The sequence below is a fragment of the Magallana gigas genome, chromosome 6 (genome assembly GCF_963853765.1).
Source record: "Magallana gigas chromosome 6, xbMagGiga1.1, whole genome shotgun sequence".
Lineage (NCBI taxonomy): Eukaryota > Metazoa > Mollusca > Bivalvia > Ostreida > Ostreidae > Magallana > Magallana gigas.
In genome coordinates, this window is record NC_088858.1 from 2,534,303 (window position 1) to 2,549,142 (window position 14,840).

Sequence of the window (14,840 nt, forward strand, 5' to 3'; positions counted from 1 at the left end):
GTTGGGTAAACTCTAAGTTAAAAAGATTGTAATAATTTTTTGAAAAATTGAACGAGCTAAACTTTTTGCTACCTTTCAGCTGTGGTTGATTTTGAAAAGGATTTGTAAACCGAGCCCGATTAAATATCGAGCCCGAGCAAAAAGAACACAGCAATTTCCTCATAAGATAAAGGCATCTATATAACATGCATATAGATGCTATTATTTTATGACGCGGCGATGTCACGTATATATCATGTTATAAACATTCATATCTTTTTAATTATTCAACGAAATTGTCTCTAATTTTTCATTTGAATTAACATTTTGATTGGGATAAATTTTATGTATCATTTTGATTACAATACAGCTCCCATGAGAAGCGCTGTGCACAGTGTGACATTTCTTTTGGATCAACCCTTGTATGTAGATCACTCAGTCTCTCCATAATTCAACCTTGACGTAAAATGAGAGTTTTAAACTGATATCATTCAGGTGTGAGATATTAAAACTTTTCAGGTCACCGAACACACTAAACTGGTAGTTTAGCATCTGAAATTGATAAGAATTTGACCCAAAAATAAATGTCAAAGTTGCAATAAATCATGAAACGTCCTGTATCATGATGACAATTAACACTTTGCGATGTAATATTAAAAAAATAAAGACGTGAACTATTTGAAAAAATTGGTCATTTAGTACGTAATTTAATACTATAAAGGATCGGAATGCAAATGACTTTATATTTCAAAGAAAGTAAATAATTTTTGGCATAACTTTCAAATGAGGACGTTCAACTTTCATAATCATATTTAAAAAATATATGTCTTGTAAATATAATATTTTTAACACATATCCTTTTTAAAATCGGAAATTCTATTTTACGTAAGTACCATCTAAATTTGAATATTTTTATGCTAAAAAAATTTATTCAGAAAAAAATTAAAATGTATGCCAAATCGTTTCACAAATGATTCATATTAACTGGTTAAGCCCTTTTTTTTTTTTTTTTTTTTTTTACAAAATTGTCAAGTTTTGTTTAGGCGATGTTACTTAGTAGTAATAACCATTTGGATGGTTTTCTCTTTTGTTGGAGTGCTTCTAGTTATTATTCAAGAATCCCGGCTTTTTTCGACAGGAACTTCCGGTTTATCAAAAAGGGATTGGATTTTCAAATTAGGGCTGAGATAACTCTAATTTTTTTTAATAATAGTGTCTTTGTACCTCTTTTCCCATAAACTCTTCCCTCTTTGGAAATTAAATTGCTTTTAAATACACAAGATTAATTTTCTTTATTTAGGCAAATATAACTTGCGGGAGATCTCGGCGAAGGAGAGGCTTTTATTGCCACAAATCCAAACTGGTTATCATGCTGTATTTTGATTAACTTATGTTCAGTCATAAAAGAAAGAAAGATAGATAGATAGAGAGAGAGAGAGAGAGAGAGAGATGGCCGGATAAAAAATAGAAAACTTAAGTGAATAAAAACACTAATCCCCAGAGTAAATAACTTTCATTTTCATCTGACTTTGTGTTTTTATTCATTATATATATATATATATATATATATATATATATATATATATATATATATATATATATATATATATATATATATATATATATATATATATAATATATATATATTAATGGTTATAATTCTTTGTTATTTATCATTTTATATATTTTGCTTCCCATCTTAGGTTCTACTGTCTTCAATCTTCAAAATGGAGGAACTTCAACAGTGTCGTAAAAGATATGAGGATTTCTTCGGAACTCTATTTGAAAATTTGGGATCTTTTATATCAAAATATCCCAAAATAGTCATCAGTATATGTGTGGTAGTAAATAGTCTGTCTCTAATTGGATTGTTGAAGCTTTCAACCGAAAACAATGTTGAGGTGTTGTACACTCCAAGTAACAGTCAGGCGTACAAAGACAGAGAGTTTCTTAAAAACGTGTACTCAGATCCAACGACGAGCAATTTCGAGCCATACCAGCTTGAAACATTTGGAAGATACGTAGATGTAATGATGATTTCCAAAAACAAGTCAGACATCATGAATCAACAATATATTGATGAAATAAATAATATCAACCAGTTTATACAGAACTCTGTAGCTGTTTATGAAACAGATGGAACAGCTTACAAATTTGCTAATGTTTGCGCGTTGAGCAGTTCTGGGTGTTCTGTACTTGGTGGAGTTGTTTTGGATTCTGAATTTCAGCGACAGTTTATTCAGAGAAATGTCTCATTTCCTATGTATAATTCTCAATTATTGTCTCCAATATTTGCGAATGCCCGAAGTCAAAAGGGAAAACTTGCATCTACCATTGGGGTCAAATTGAGATATTACCTGCAACAAAACAATTCTCTTCCTAAAACTTGGGAAAATGAATTTCTCAATCAGATAACCCATTTAAAATCTAATCTTACAGATGTCGCTTATGCTAACTCTGAGTCCCTCGAAACAGAACTCAACAAAGCTACAGACAGTGACATAACATTTTTTAGTGTGACATTCACGTTAATGATGACATATGCTTGCCAGGCTTCAGCATCGTCTTGGCTGAAATGTAACAACATTGCAAACAGAGCAAATCTGGGAATCGCAGGAGTAATCACACCAGTCTTAGGAATAGGGGCAGCTTTTGGGTTTGTTAGTGTGATTGGCATAAAGTTCACGAATATTGTAGGAGTCATGCCTTTCTTGATAATAGGTAATGCTAGTTTAATCATACATTCAAAATCATTTTGCAAACCTCTTTTCCCTACATATGATAATGTAGAGTGGTGTATGCTTTTCAGCAATAGGTATTGATGACATGTTTATTCTGATGTCTGGAATGGCAGGAGCACCGTCCCTGTCGAAAGCATCAATTGAAGACAGGATGAAAAGCATGCTGAGGACGAGCGGAATATCGATTACCATAACGTCAGTTACTGATCTCCTTGCATTTGGTGTTGGGGCCACCTCGGTGTTTCAAAGCATACGAACTTTTTGTATTTATACAGGTAAGTAATATATCCTTTATTTCTCTTCGCATCTTCAATATCGATAGCATTATAGTAAGATGTCCTTTGTTTATATTTTCAGGAGTTGCAGTAATGTTTTGTTACATAAACCAGCTGTTTTTGATGTGTCCTGCAATTTGTCTCAATGAAATCCGTACATCAAAAAGACGACATTTTTGTATATGCTGCTTGGAAATAAAGGAAAGAGATTCGGCACAGAACAGCAAAAACCCGATTGATAGATGTCTCACTGGAAATATTCCAGAATCAAGAGATGATGTAGAAAGTTCTCTCGAAAAATATCCCAAGAAATTAGCAGTTAAAATTCACTCGCACTTTGTAGGGAAAATAATGATTTGCATTTTATTCATGTCTTATTTAGGGTCATCGATCTATGGAACTATGCATTTGAAGCAAGGTCTCCATTTGTTCAATTTGGTTTCAAAAAGATCTTACTTTCACACATACAGTACCTGGGAAAATAATTACTTTACTGTTGAGCCCCTAATTGCTGTATGTGTTAAAAATGAAAATACATATTCACTGAATTCAACACAGTCTCAGATTTCAAGCATCATGACTCAGGCTAAGTTAGATACGGGAATAGACGATACATTTGAAATCAATTGGTTAACTGCATACAAGCAATCACCTCTTTATGACGACAGTACAGAAACAAAATTTGTCACTGGTTTAAAATCTTTTTTAAACATTGAACCTCGCTTTTCAAATGATATAGTCTTTAGCACTTCCAAATTAAAAATAATATCTTCAAAATTTTACATAAAATCTGTCAATTTAAAATCGTCATCAGATCAAGGTGCCCTGATGGAAAGATTGCGTGAACATGGTAAAAATTCCCAATTTATTTTTTTCTATACACCTGCATTCATCTTTTTTGAGCAGTACGTACAAATACTACCAAGTACCTTGTTAACAGTGGGCATCGCTGTTGTTGTGATTTTGGTCGTCACTTTTATTTTTATGCCGAGACCTTTGTTAGTTGTAATTGTGGCATTGACTGTAATCAGTATAATGGTTGGTATCTTTGGTTTCATGTACTATTGGGATCTTACCCTTAGCTCGGTAACAATGATACATCTTGTAATGAGCGTGGGTTTTTCAGTAGACTTCGCTGTACATATATGCCATTCATTTCTATCTTCAAGGTCAGAAAGCGAAGTGCTCAAATCTGCCCTTGATAAATCTGGAGGACCAGTATTTAATGCTGCATTTTCGTCCTTGCTTGGTATTGTTATGCTATTCTTTTCCGAGAGTTATATATTTCAGTCCTTTGGAAAAGTCATGCTCCTTGTTGTCAGTTTTGGACTTGTTCACGCGGTTTTTTTTCTTCCGCTTCTGTTAGATATTCTGATGCTGTTAATGAAACGGAAAGAAATTGAAACTAGGAAAACCAATGACGAAGAAACTCAATCAAATACTACGGAATTGAATGATGATAGAGTTTCGTCATCGAGTGTCTCTACATTACAGGCTTTTAGTCAATAAATGTAGCGTAATATTACTTTGTATTGTAAACTTTAATATGTTTTATATATATAGGTATATATTCCTACTTGCGTAATTGAATTATTTTTTAGCGATATCGTCTTCACTAGGTTGATTAAGAAATATGATGATCTACCAAGTCAAATTCAAATGAAAAGACATTGTTTTACAGTTGAATTACTTGAGTTGATTTATCTGTATGTTTTATAAAATCATCGCATAAAAAAACAAATAAAAAGCCTTATCATGTTGAAATTTCTAAACGCATCATTTTTACAAATCTATTGATATTCTACATGCATTGCTTACAAGTTTTGTTGTACTTATGTTGAACTTGGAGTTCATTCTTATTTTAAGAAAAAAATTCTTTAATAAAAACAAGCATCAAAATGAAAAAAAATTATAAGATGAATAAGGGCTTAGTTTGCTTTGTGTCACTATGACATATAAGAATGAATAGTTTTTGCCAAGCTTTCAATTTTAAATCCTTTGCCCCTATAATTATAGCAGTACACATTTGATATGTATATATACTTTCAAATGGTTTAAAATTAATTATTTACAATAGTGAAACACAATATTGTTTTTTAAATGGAACTCAATATCAAATTGTATGACAAAATTAATTAAATTTTATGGACATCAATACTGTTTTAATGTCTTTCATAAATTATTAAAATATTATGAAATGATAATCATGAAAAAAACTTGGAGCATATACATGTATACAATTGTGCTCGACTTTTCTAATCTAAAACAAGCCTGTGGTGAAGAAATATTTCATTTATGGCACTTTTAATTGTTATAATAGTGAGATACTTGTGATTATGTTTATTTGTGAAGCCAGAGCTATCTCTCACAAACGGGAGATTGTCTGCAAAGAGGCAAGAAAGTGAACAAGTATGACGTACGGACGCATGCTGATTTCCAGCCAGTTGTAGTGCAGGACGTAGAATTTTAAACTGTGAACTATGCACGTGGACGTTGAATTAGTAAGGGTTTGTCTGTGCATCGAGTGATTGAAATTCGAAAATTTTTCCCCGAACTAATAATCCTAGCTGAGTATTCGAAGTCATAAATACTTTGTTTTCTTTGTCATCTGTATGCTTATTTTAAAATGTAAAATCTATCAAAAATGAAAAAGAGCTCAACGTTGCTGAGTCTGGTATCCGTTTGTGTCGAAGCTCAGTTTTTTTTTAAATCTGAGTATTTTACATTTTCTACCTATTTTGATTTTATTTGTAACTATGTGTGTGTGTTGGAGGGTTCGTGTATTAGTGTGGATGTATATAACATCGACAACATGTATCGTGAATCATATTACTTATATTTGTATATATAATAAAGTATTTACTTGAAGACATAATTAGGTAAATGGGCTGTATAATAAGTATAATACATGTTCTCTGGTTTAATGGCTTCGCTTATATGGGAAATAAACTCTTAGGTTTTGTTGCTATTGTAGTGTTTTCTTTTTATTATTGCAACAAAATGACATATTGACACGCATGTTATTATTGGCCCTTAAAATGTTATAATTTTGTGTACGTACTAAATTTTCCCTTAGATTTCAATTGCTGTATGATATACATCTAGCAGTCTTTTAACCACATTATGTACATAAATCGGTGTAAGGGAAGTAAGCTGTACAATTTTTATCCATGTGAAATATTTTAATTCTTCCTTAAAAATCATATAAATAAGCACCGACTCTAAAAAAAATTCAGAACCATATGCAAATCTAAAGAAAGCACTATTTGAAAGATTAGATAGAGACAACATAAATGAAATTAAATTAAAAAATAAGACTGGCCAGGCTATACCCAGTCATATATATGTATTCTTTACTAATACAAAAGAATGCAAAGACATGTTTGATAAACTTATTAAGGAAAAATGAGAACACCATTATCATATAAATGGCTAGAAAGAGGTTTTCTTTTTACCAACAAAAATTGGAACAAAATATTTCAACTTCCTTTTAAAACAAAAAAGTCAAAACTTCATTGGATGCAGTTTCAAATTCTACTTAGAATTATACTAATAAATGATTACTTTCACAAGATTACTAAAAACAGAATCCCCAGAATACTTTTATGTATATAAAAAAAAATATATCATTATTGATCACTTATTTGCAAATTGCTGTTGCGTACAAGAACTTTTGGAATTATGTGAGGGATGGTTGTTAAGGAAATTTGAAATGCAGGTGGCATTTGAGAAACACACAATTTTAGTTGGAAAATATAAAGGGAGAAATTGGTTTAAACTGTATTTTCTTTTCGTTTTTATAATAAAGCTGTAGCTTCCCAGATTTTAAGAGGCATTGGAAAAAACTATGTTAGATATCATCATGACATATTAATTATTAAAAAAAATCTAGCCCCTCCCGATTCTTCTCATATTTTATGAAAAGACTTCTTACATGCAAGTTGCATACACTTGTCTTCTTTTGTACTCTCTTTGTCAATGGCATTTTATATCCAAAAAAAAAATAGATTAAGCTAAAAAAAAAACAAAAACAAAGAAAACAAAATAAAAACAATCAAAAAAACCAACCAAACACATCTTGGAAATTTTAATGATAAATGGTATTGGGGTTTTTTTCTTCAAATTTATAGTCAGCACTAAGAAAGTCGTAATTATGGAGGTTATAAAATAGGTCACAAACCTGAGCATCAAAAAAAGAAAAATGTCTATAAAAAAAGTATAAATGAAATACGACACGATGTCTACAAAATACATCAGTATGTGATTTTTTCCTTTTTCCGCTATATTGTTCAAATATTGTTCCATTTGATACCTTTTATCTCCTATGAATATCACACTGGGTATTGTGATAGGTCTGAGTGATAGTAATAATGCTTTAATATTGGATTATACAGCTTTTTTCATCCAATAATAACAAAGTATGAGTTTAGAAGAAGCATATGAATTAATCAAATGTAATGCGTTATATCTTTTTATATATATTTTTAAATAACTAGCTACATATTAGCAACAATACGTGCAGCTGTTTGCTACCACGCGTTGATTCGATACTATCATTCGTACCTCGTGCATTCTGATTTTAATTTGGTAGACTGCATTACCCCTTTTGATATGTACCCCAAAAGGTATATCAGATATCTGGGAAGAAGTGCTAGTATCGGCAGGTGTTTTTATTAAAGCTCTTTGTTCTAAATCATGTATACATCAAATCATTCATTATCAAGTAGTTTAGGGAATTGTTTATTATTGCTTTTAAATGTTTTTTAATTTCAAAATATGGTTAATTTCTGTGAATTGTCTTAACATACCCATTTTCCATTTGATATTTTAGCAATCACTTTGACTATAAGAATCATGAATTGTATTTTATTTGAAACAGAAATGAATATTGCTTAAATTTGATATGTTGTGTATACATCAATTGCTAAAAATATGAAATGGAAAATGATTATATTAAAACAAATCGGCAGTGTTGTTATTTTATCCAACAATTCAGTGATCAAATATGTTAGTTGAGCAAATTGCAAAATGAAACAGATTCATATAGAAATAAATGAAATTGATATTTTTATTCACATTTTATTCAAACGTGCTTCACAAAGAATAACTTCTCGCATTCTCCTTGAGCACCTGTAAAGCAAAAAAAAAATGATTTGACAATTTTATCAAATTTATACATTGAGGAGACGTTGTTCAAGAAGGCAGTTGATTAGCCGCCTTTGAATACTGTTTCTACGGCAAATTTTCAACATGATTTGAAAAGTGTTTAGTATTAAGAATGAAAACTTCTATTACAAAAATGACCGAAAACATAAAATGTATTTAATTGACAATTTCTTTTGTTTTTTTCTTTTAATGATACAGTAAGTTCTTTTTTGTGAAAACCTTAAAAATACTTTTACATGCATCCCATAATCACCTCGTTTTGAATAAATTATCTATAATCTTTCAGTATTATGCAGCTTTTATATAATCGATTTTACACACACAGAGATGCAGCAAAATATCAAATTATGGACATAAATTAGTTCAACGTACTTATCTACAATGACAAACATTCCTGCTGTCACACCAAGCACCCCTGTAACCAAGAGCCAGGCAATGAGCTAAACAGAACCGAACTCCACCCATCTCACACGTAAATCTTTTCTGAATACCTGAAGTTGTAAAATTGTTTGACATTCAATGTAAATAACGGTGATCAACAGAATAATCTGAAAATACAATATCCATTAAAAAAATATGTATTTATAGTATGGTTATGTGATATTCAAAAATGGAAATGTATTCATATTATTGGAATATGATATTCAGTTATCAATTTTATTATCAAGAAAAAAACAACAAACTTACTTGCATCTATTTCTGGAAACAATGTTCCTGAAAAAGTTAATGATAATAATCACAATAATGATACTACGAAATTATATCTACGTCAATAAAAAATGATCTCAAAAAAGTTGAAAGATTTTAAATTATACAATTTTAAACTTATACCTTGTGTAACAATACACAATTGTTTACTTGTTGACTGAAGACGTTGACATATATATTAATTGCTAAGCGTTTCGAAACAATTGCATATAGTTTTAATTTTTGTTTTATTCATTTGATATGTAGTATTGCATCAATTTCATTTTATTTTACACAATGAGAAATGTTGGACATTTAAAAAACACATACGTTGATATCCTGTTATGATTAAATTCTTACTGTAACGCGCTTTCTGATTGGCGATAAAAATTGATGTTATATCGTACTAAGAATATTGCCTACGTCACAGTGAGACTAAATTCAAAAACACAATAATCCGCCTGACGTTACGTTTAAAGGACTATATATGATTTGAGTCTAAAATGCCCCCCCCCCCCCTAAATTGAACATCCTCATATTACTGATATTTTTTGTTTTTTGTGCACAAATATGCGTGTGAAGATTTGTCATAATTTTCATTTTGATTCAAATACCCACACAATGTAGAGATACGACATCATAAAATTTACCTTTTACCGCCAATTGTGCATATTTTGCCTAAAATGGCTTGTTTTCAAGCAGTTTTTTTCTTTCAAAAAAACACTGAGCGCATGCTTGAACAAACAAAAAATTTCATCAGAGATGTATCTATCCAAGATTAATAAGTAACAAAAATATTTTTCTTGTTCAAAGTGTCGCTCTATGTTTCCCATTCAAACAAAGATCAGAAAAATGTCATTTTTTGACTGATTTTGATTTAGTTATAAAAATAGCGTCACTTCTGACGTCATTCACTACCAGTAAGTGCAAATAAATCAAATAAATAAGTGAAAACATATTTTATATAAACTTTTAAAAAAAGAAAAGAAAAAAAAGAAATACAAAAAAGATAAAATAAAAAACAACAGTTTAATGTATCTTTAACATTTAAAAAAATGCCAGTTATGGGTGCAAATTTTGACTCATATCATATTGTATCATTTAATGTCATTTGAAAGGTGAAAGGACCGTTTAAATATATAACTAATAGCCAATAATTAAATCATAAGGAATGAATTCATTAGCTACCCATTCTATATGAATATAAAATGGGTTGGGAAGTTTTCTCTTTATAAACCGCAAAGGGGTTTAGAAAAAAAAAACCGTTAACTGTTCTATTGATTTCATTCCTTAATTAAAAACAAAATTATTGAAACCAGATTGAAATTAAAATAAGAAGATGATAATGTAAGTATGCCTTTGTCTTAAAAATATATAAAGAAGTATACCTGCTAAAGCAATGCTCAAGATGAGAAAGAGACCGATAAATTTCCCCATTTTGCAGTGCTGATACGTCCAAATAGAAATGCAACAAAAGTTGATAGACAATTACCACCGTCCTGACTGGTATATAAATAACCTTGACCCAATCAGTATATATAAGTTACAAAATTGAGGGATAAACACGTACTTCTATGCGTGTCGAACTATCATTTTCTACTCATGTTTCATATTAAGTAGATAATTAAGTCAAATGTCAACAGGTTGTGAAAAGGATTGTATATCAAATTGTTGATTAAATATTAATGAAAATTTCAATTCACATTTTTTTGTCTGCTTTTTCAAAATGATTACGAGTGCTGGAATTGGTTTTTATATTATTATTATTTAAAGATATCAACATGACATAAATTGAAACACTATTAATCTAATTTTCAGGCATTTAAGCTGAAAAATCCGGGCTTCATGGGATTTGATTACGTGAGCAACCCGTATTTATATCCCGCTATACACCCAAAAATAATACCTTATGTCTTTAAAAAACTCAATCATCATTAAAACCTAGAAAAGTTTATAAATGTCGTTACAATTACACGTTTTAAATGTTAGCTCAACATATAAGAAATTTCAACATTTATTGTATTAAGTTTTTATTTTTTTTTCAACAATAAATCATATATCGGGATGGGAAAATAGACCCTCAATGTTTTTTAACCTTTATTGTCTTAGTGTACGTATTAAATCTATGAATTAAATAATTTTAAGATGGCATGGAACATCTGTCAATAAGATGTAGATTAACGTACAAAATTAGTAGGAAAATCATTGACATTCATCACATGCTTAGTGTACCTTTATACTTGATATAATTCGTGTCCGCGTTATAATATGATATATGATATAGAATACGGGCACTCCGTTTTGGAAAATTATTCCCATTAAAACTAAAATTGCATTAGATTGTTCCATTGTATTTATTCACCATCATAGTGATGTATTAACCAAAAATGTCCGATCCAAAGTATCTGCCCGCGATGCATGATGAACTCCTCCTACACTTTTCGCCAATTAGTCAACCCACGTTCTTGGTTACCCCGTTCTGGAAAGTTCTATTCCATTCTATCACCAGGGGTCGCGTTTCGCAAGCGTTCTGTACATCAAAATTGAAATGCACATTCAAGAAACGAATTGACTTATTTTAATTATTCAACGCTTGTCACCATTTAACGTCTGTGTGCAGTATAAGATAGTTCCTAGTAAATATATTTACTCTTTACGTAATCATTCAATCTTTTTTCATTGCAAGCATTAATTTTGATGCAAACTCCGGATGACTTTAAACCGCCAAAGCATGTCTACCACTTTACTCTCATTTTTGCTATTTCGGGCTAGTTTATCGAAAATGAAAGTAGGTTTTTGATCAATTCCATCATAATTACTTATCATGTATAATTTAATATAGCTTACGGAAATCATCTCACATTTGTTGAAATATCAAATATATTAGCCATTACACTGGTGCAGCCATTTCGAAGTTTATTGTCAAAAGGTCCTTATTTATAAATATATTTTTTTTTTTTTATTTTTTTTTTTTGAAAGGGGGTATATTTAAACTTGACAATTTTAGATACTAGTTATGAATCATTTGTGCTATTATTTTAATTACAGAATGGATTTTAACGACTTTGCCCTAGATCTTTTAGTTGATAATCAGGAGATGGACTTCCTCGATGACACTCCTGTCTTCCGACCACCAGTCACATCTACGGATTTTCAAAAGAACATAGAGTTCTTCTTCTCCCCGGACATGTCCTGTCCGATAGACGGCTGTCCCCCATCTCTCGTCTTTCCCACCAAGGCGAAGTACCAACGACATAAGACGGAAAAACACCTCCCTGAAGTTGTTTCCTACTCCTGTCCTGTATTCCACTGTAAAGTGTCTTGCCGTAGGAGGTACGACATGAAGGTCCATCTTCTCCGTGTCCACAACACTGCCAAAGGACTAGTGGAAAGCATTCTTTCCAAAAGCCAGAGAAATTCTAGGCCCAATGGATCCTTCATTAACCCTGGCATGTTTACCTTCTACGGTAGGAGCAGCTCTACTGCGGACAAGGATGTTCCTCCAATGCCGTTGGTACCGGAATCTTTGACGGTTTCTTCATCTGCTCCTGATGCCCCTGTGGAGATCCCTTGCCCGGATCCGTTGGAATTGGAACCACCAGCGAAGAGAGGACGAGTCCTCACAGTTCAGGAATATCTTTCCAGGGATCGTTCAGTCTGTTCCGTTCTTCCACTTGATGTGTCCACGCAGACCAGATGTCAGGATCTTCCCCCGTTTGCCTTCCCCGAGGTCCCCGAGAGCCAGGAAGACATCTTGGCGTACATTCAGTGGTTAGAGGGATTGTCATTCTCGGTGCAACAGAAGAAGAAGGTGGCGGAGGAGAAGCTTCGCACTATGATGTCCAACACTCCGGATCTGCTGGCGGAGAGGGAAAAGCGGCGGAAATTGGAAGTAGAAAACCTGCGTTTGCGCAAGGAACTTGCAGATCTGAAAGCGGCTCATCTTCTTTTTACTGAACTGTGAGGTATTATCCATTCATGTTTCCTTCTTCAATAATCCCTGTGATTTGTGACTGTGTCCTATTAACTGTATGCGGACTTGTGCCTAATTATTTATATTTCTTGAATCTGTAATGATATTGTTTCTCTTGTAAAATTCCTTTTTTTATTGTAACGATACATAATTTGTATCTACTACATGTATTGTATTAAATGCAATTGTATATATGCATGTGATTATGTATGTTATATGAATAGCTCTATATAGCATAGATCTATATAACGGTATTTGTTTGTCAAAGATCTCAGGTGTTGTATTATATTTATGAACTGTTTCTTGAGATGTATATGTATATCCATGGCAATGTGAGCTTATCTGTTATTTATTTATTTTTATTACACTTTGTATATTGGACTAATGTATGTATCGCATACATTAAGTCTTAAGAAGGGGGGAGTGTAATGGTGGATGATGTATTGTTATATCTAATATGATCATTATGTCTTGTGTTGTTTTATTGTTGTAAATATATTCATTATTATATAGCATGTATTTTTATATTATTACATGTTGTAAAGTTCGGGTTCGTTGCCGACGTCGCGCGTGCGTCAGGCCGTTCTTAACAACGTCTGTTGACGGCCTGACCACCGGTACTTCTGCAACGACAGTACTGAACGGACAGTTGAAAAGCACGGTTGCTTTTATTTTGACCTCTTCATGTAGGTATTCAATATCCACCAACTCCCTCTGTTTAATTTATATTATAACAAACAACTTATTAATTAACTTAATAAATCGTCTTTTAAAACTATACGAATGTGTTTTCTCTCACTGTGAATTATAATGAATCCGAAGTGGAAACGTACAGGTTTCCCGTTACAATAGCTTACGGAAATCATCTCACATTTGTTGTAATATCAAATATATTAGCCATTACACTGGTGCAGCCATTTCGAAGTTTATTGTCAAAAGGTCCTTATTTATAAATATAGGTTGTTACACAATGAATTATTAAGTAGTCGGTAACTGAAGTCAGATATTTGTTTATCTTCGACATCTAAGCTTTTACAGACATATATTGTTTCCATTGTTGAGTACCATGAATTTCAAACTCTTTTTACTTTCTTGTCTGTAAGCAAGGTTTTGTAAACTTCATCTTCATAAAATTTCTGCAAAAAAAAAAAAAATTACATTTTCTTCCATACAATTTATCAGAACCAGTTTGAAAATAAAAATTCTAAACCAATTTTCTTATCCACAAATTTTGACATGGAGATAATAGTCTTATATTCACATAACCAATTAGATTTATATTTTATAAAATAAGTAAAACTTTCTTAAGATCGAATTCTGCCATTATCATCCAGTGTATCTTTAACAAATAGGCTGCCACTCTTAACCCAGTTTTCGAAAAATTATACATTTTCTTTGTATCGCATATTACAACTGTTCCACATGGACTGTCGAAGTATATTGACATTTGAGATTACATCAAATCGGGATATTTTTTACATTCATTAAGAGCACAAAGTACTTCTTTATAAAACAGTGAACATTTTTTATTATCTACGGTACTCGAAAATTGTAAATATACATTACATTGTACATCTATATAATATTTGTTACAAAAACTGTTCAGTATACTATACAGAACTTCTTTTGATTTCCATATTCTGGGTAACCAGGCCGCTTTTAAAGCCTTGAGTTTACTTTCTACTTCAATGATACCTCGACCACCATTTCTAACACTACCGATAAGAGTATTGCCTTTTATTCTTTCTGATTTATTCCATATAAAGTTAAAGATGAGACGTTGAACTTTCTTACTATTTTCCTTTTCTGGGAGGCCTAAAATAGATGCTACGTATATAAGGTTGGATAAATATTCATTAGAAGAGAACTTGGTAGATGATACACATTCCTTTTAAAGATTTAATCGACTGCTGTAAGGTAAGTGAAATAATATTATTTTTTCCCTTTGTTACGCTATATTGTTCAAATATGGTTCCATTTGATACTTTTTATCTCCTATGCGTTATATCTTTTCATATA